Source organism: Solanum verrucosum, unplaced genomic scaffold, assembly GCF_900185275.1.
Source record: "Solanum verrucosum unplaced genomic scaffold, falcon-dt-bn FXZP01000233.1, whole genome shotgun sequence".
Lineage (NCBI taxonomy): Eukaryota > Viridiplantae > Streptophyta > Magnoliopsida > Solanales > Solanaceae > Solanum > Solanum verrucosum.
In genome coordinates, this window is record NW_026019986.1 from 612,038 (window position 1) to 617,782 (window position 5,745).

Consider the following 5,745-nt stretch of genomic DNA (forward strand, 5'->3'; position numbering starts at 1 on the left):
CCGCCACAACGGGATTGATGATTGTTGCAGCGATGATGAAGATTCTACTTAAAGAACACAAGTTGAGGCGAAGAAGAAAGAGAAAAAGAAAAGCAAAGAAATAAAATAAAAATAATTAAAAATTACTTTTAATACGTGTCAAGTGACTATTAGTGCGTGACTTACAGATATTTTTGTATAATTGGTATTGGGTGAAAAATGAGATATACATACTATTTTGAAGTTGTTCAATGGGGTAATAGGACACCCGCAAAGTTAAAGTGTCTTTTTGAAAATTCGGGACAACTTCAATGGTTACTTTATGTCTTTTCTCTTTTTTTTACCTCCCACTTTTAGTAATATATGATATCTACTTTGAGAAACTGGTAGAAAGTAGAATATAGATAACAGTGCACCCATGAAAATCATAAGAGTGCCCTTGTGCTGCTGGTACAAGCTAGAGAAATCACACTTGCTATTCTTGGATTTGCTTTTGTTAAATGGTCGAACACAACATATAATCAGTGAAATAGTTGAGGTGCAAGCAAGTTATCTCGACTCCATTGTTTAAAAAGTAGGCACCACTAGAATTAGACAAAATTAGTTGAGAATAAAGGAACTTTTCGAAAATAGAATATAGAAACATCTTAATTGTTTTACAGCTGAAAACAACTATTATTCATCATAGAAAGCGAGGAATTAGCTCCTTAATCGGAAGGAAGTCTACACATACTGGTTGAGTATCTCATCCACTGGTGTATATTTAACATCAGGATAAACCTCTGATGCCTCTACTCCAAATGATGGATCAATTTCAAAATTAGTTTGTTCACCCTTCACAAAAACAGGGTAAGATATCGATAATGCCATATTCAATGGAAACGAGGCTTCTGCAAGAAATACAAACAACAAGTTACGCCTCATAGACAAGACTTGACACTAAGGATAGAATGAATGTTGTTTTACATACCTTGTATGTTGTTGAGAACTTGTTCCCCTGGTACATATATTCTTTCCAGTTTTCTTCTCCCACAAGGATACCAACTCGTTTAACGTAATTATATTTTGTGGAGGCTTGATGTAGAGGATTTTGTTAAGTGTTTTTGGATCATCGACAGCCTTTATGGTATACGTAGCAAAGTCTTGTCCTTTATTAAAAACAGCTGTATGTAGATACAAAACAAATTTATAGCAACATGCATGTTCATATGAAAATTTTGAACCAAATCGGAGTTTAATTTACCTTTAGCATTACCATCTCCTAAGATGATAACTTTGTCTTTGGGAGGACCAGCAGAAGGTCCAACTACAGGTCCAGGTTGTGCCAAATTTGGAAGAAAAAAATCAGCACAATAGAAGTTGGCAACATAAGTGAATGGTATTCCTTCAGCTTCAACAGCGCGACGAATTTGAATTTTAGTATTAAATATTGTTTTAGCAGGCTCAACGGTATGGAGACGATCTACATCATTCCCAAATTCAGAGGGAAAGAATCTCTGAAAGCAAAAGCATTAAGATAAACTTATTTTCAAATAGTAAATAGATCAAAGAATGAAAACTCATGGTCATGTAAAAACTTAGAAATATTGATTCTACTTTTTGTGCTTTATTAAAAATTATGTAACAAACAAAATTATTACTTAAAAGATTCCGTAACAAATTAAATTAATTTTTTTGGGTTATTCCGGCAAAGTATTCATACAAACATATAATGTACTTCAAATATTTCTTTAGTCCTATCAAAATACAACTGTGTAAGGTGTTTTATTTAAGAAAATGACACAAAATATGAGATGAATGATGACACAAAAATATTCAACAAAAAATTAATAATGAAATAGCATAAAACAAATAATGCAAATTAATAAGTCATAATGAAAATAATCATAATTTAAAAGTATTAAATCATGCTAAAATAAGTCTAATAAGTATCAATTACATGACTAAACATTAAGGGGTTGTTTTGGTGTGATGGACAAGAGGATTTAATCCAGGGATAATTTTTAAGTGGTTGTTAATCTGTTGTTTGGATGCCAAGGGTGGGATAACTTATCCCAGGATTAACAATTAGTCGTGAGATAAGTTATCCCTCCCTGGGGTGGGATAATAATCAGGACAACTTATCCTGAGATTAGATAGGTAAAATAACAAAACAACCCTGCTTAAACCCCATTTTTATACACCACTTTACATTCATGTATATTAACATCATTTATAATAACATTCACAACCTTAATTATTCGTTGTTCTTACAATAATATATTTTTCTATTAAAAAATTACATTTTATAAATACAATTTTTATTTATGAATATAATATAAGCTAAATTTATTTGCCTAATTCTTATGTTTATTTATATTTTGATTTCTCTAAAAATGTTCACTCCACTACTAAATATTTTTAATAAATAGTTTATTACTCACTTAATAATTATGTTTTATATATCAATTAAAATGTAGATAACTTTAATAACAAAATTTCTTTTACTTTTAATAAACTTAAAATGGAAGTTTTATTTTTAAGCTAAGTAAGATGAATGTTTTATTTTAAAACTAAATAAGATGAAAGTTTTATTTTTAAGCTAAATTTTATTTTTAAGTTAATTAATTTTAAAAACACAGCACAATTATGGAAATGCACACCCAAAAATATTTAAGCTAAATAAGATGAAAATTTTTATTTCTAAGAATGAATAACTAAAACTTGCATAAACAATGTAAAAAAAATAATCTAAATAAGGTGAAGGGTATTTTTATAAACAAATAACTTATTCTTATAAATTATGCAATGAATATAAGTTTGAATATGACAAACCAAACAAGCAACAAAAATTAATCCCAACATAACTTATCTAGTATAACGTATCCTAGCATAACTAATCCCAACATAACTTGTAGTCAAATCAAACGACCCTAAAGAAAAACTAAAATTAGGTTATGTATTCTAATTGTCTAAACCAATGTAAAACTAAAGAACAAATATTCAAAATTATTGTCATTCTTAGACTTGAATTGATTTTATTTTTTGTTAGCATTAATATTAATTTGAGCTTTATCAAAGCTACTCATATCTATGGACTATTACCGTTATTGCACTATTCAAAATTTTAAGTCTCCAACTTGAAATAATATGTTAAAAGATAAAACCTATATAAAAAAAATATAAGAAATATTTATAAATTATATCAAAGTAAATATTTTTCTGCATAAAATAAATTCTTAAAATTATATATATAATATCAGATTGGTTTGGTCTTGACTTGGCTTTTTTTAGTTAAAATCAAACCAACCCAAGTATATATAGTCGGGGTTTTTCCAATACCAAACTAAGTCAAATCAAACCACTAATCAATTTTTTTTAATTGACTCAATTTGTGATTTAATTCGATTTTGTTCGACCCTAATTATAACACGCGGAGAGTGGAAATTGAATTAGTGACTAATGAATTTGGATGGCCTAGATTGAAGTGATGTATAATATCTCATTAAGAGCTAATATCTCATTATATAAATTTACCTTGACATTGCCAGCTTCCTTGATAGCAGCAATGATGTTGACTTGATCAGCTAAAACAGCATGACCTACAATAGAAATCACAACATCCACTTGCTTTATTGCCTTCACTAAACTCTCATGATCATATAAATCTCCCTGCATTTTATAACCACAAACAGATCATCTAAATCTTCTTGCATTTCAAAACAAAAACAAAATAATAATGTACATACATGGAGGAAGGTGACACCAAAACTCTTGAACGTATCGATGAGTTTGACTTTGGTAGGATTGGAAAAAGTTGATTCTGTGACCAAGACATATGTGTCGTGGCCAGCTTTAGCACTAGCTTCAACGATGAACTTTCCGATGTAACCAGTACCTCCGATGAACAAAATCTTACTTTTTCCGGCCATATTGAATGGAGAAGCTTTGATGAGAGAGAGAGAGCTTAGTAATAGTGAAGTGAATTATATTGAGAGTGATTTGTTACTCGTAACGCGAAAATGGTTTTTTTTTTTTATAAAATCATAACCATAAGTATCCATCCAAACATACCTAGAGTGTGTCTCGTGAACAATTGTCTTTTCTTCATCATTGACATATAACCAAAAAAGTGGAAGTACCAAAAATAAATAAAGCCATGCATAATGTTTCAAGAGCAAACGGACAACAACTTCTGACATGGCCCTTTAATTTCCTTCTTTCTTTCTTTTATTTAACTGACATTGTGAGGTGTCACCGTAACTTTATGTGCAATGGTCATATCATTGAGCACCCCTCATAATATAAAGAGTTACTTGTTCAACGACCTATTAAATCAATTAAAGATCTTTGAGTCATATCACCTTGAATTGCGTTTAGATTGTAAATCAATACTTTCTAGCATGAAGTTGTTCAAAAACATAAAATTGTGATGGCTGAAAACCTTAAGTTCAATTAAGATGGGACCTTTAACATAAAAACTACTAAAAATGAGGTAATTGAAGTATAAACTTCATTGATGGAGATAATGTGAGCATCGTAGAACTAATTATATATTGATTGAATGACCTTTGGATAATATTATAGACCGTGAATAAGGTTAGAATTAGTGAATTTGAATTCCCAAGCATTTAATTGAAGAGAAAATAATTAATTATTTTTACAATTGCTTGTTTATTAGATGTTGAATGCTTAATAGAGAGGTAAGTGTATTATAAATCACACGTAGACACGCGTGTTCTATGTGGCATACTACACCATGTAGGACGAATGTATCTATTTGTTCAATTTTATACAAGTTTAAGTGTCTACTTGTGCACACCCCTCATAGGTGCAGCGCGCTTCACACCCATGAAATAGACTACTTAGTGCGGCTTTCAAATAGCCAAGACTCTTGATCCTGATGTTTTGATACCAAGTTTTTCACGCCCCGAGGCTAGCCCCTAGACGTAACACGGGACCTAGGGTTACAAGTAACCCCAAGCTAACCCTGAATCTGGCATATCACAAGCATACTGAAATAACTCTAACCAAGCGGACGCATAACTGAATAATCAATATAATCTAAAGGAATTCAACTAAGAATTTCTGAAAGAAATAACTGAGCTCAAAGTAGAACAACCCAAATCAACTGAGTTTGACTCTATGTTTGAAAGCCTCTAATACTGACGAGCTGCTGGGACAAGTCCCTAGCTAACTCTAAAATGCTGAAACTAACAACTCATTAACTAATCCAAAAGAAAGCATAAATAAACGTCCTCAGATGATGAGGGCTCACCCCTGACTATTGCTGATGTGGCGCCAATATGAGCTAATCACGTGGATGAACCTGAGAACCTGAGCCTACATCATAATAGGATGCAACATAGAGTATGCATCAGTACTTGGAATGTACTGAGCATTGAGGCATATACAAAGCTCACTGAATATATAAACATGTTAAAAATACTGGTCAAGTATGTAAACTGAATTGAACTGAAGTACATAGGCTCAAGATACCATAATACATAAAAACTAGAATGCAAGAGTAAATTGGAACCATGTTGAAAAACTGAGAATAAATACAACTATAGGCCTGAAGTACCTTACTGAAGTTAATACCTTGGGAGAGTCTATTAACCGACATAAACTACATGAGCTAAATGTGGAGTCCGTCGTATATGCTCCATTGAGAGGACCCAATATACCTTGATGGGGTATAAAAGCATGATTGTGGCATGATCACTAAAACTGATGCCCAACAAAGGGGACTTATAAACCGATGATGACACGTAGTTCAGGGACTTG

At 31.5% G+C, this 5,745-nt stretch overlaps 1 pseudogene; it reads right to left on the reverse strand.

The window, feature by feature from the left end:
• Positions 1-583: 583 nt before the first annotated feature.
• On the reverse strand, positions 584-3,916 carry LOC125818464 (isoflavone reductase homolog; annotated as a pseudogene).
• Positions 3,917-5,745: the final 1,829 nt, after the last annotated feature.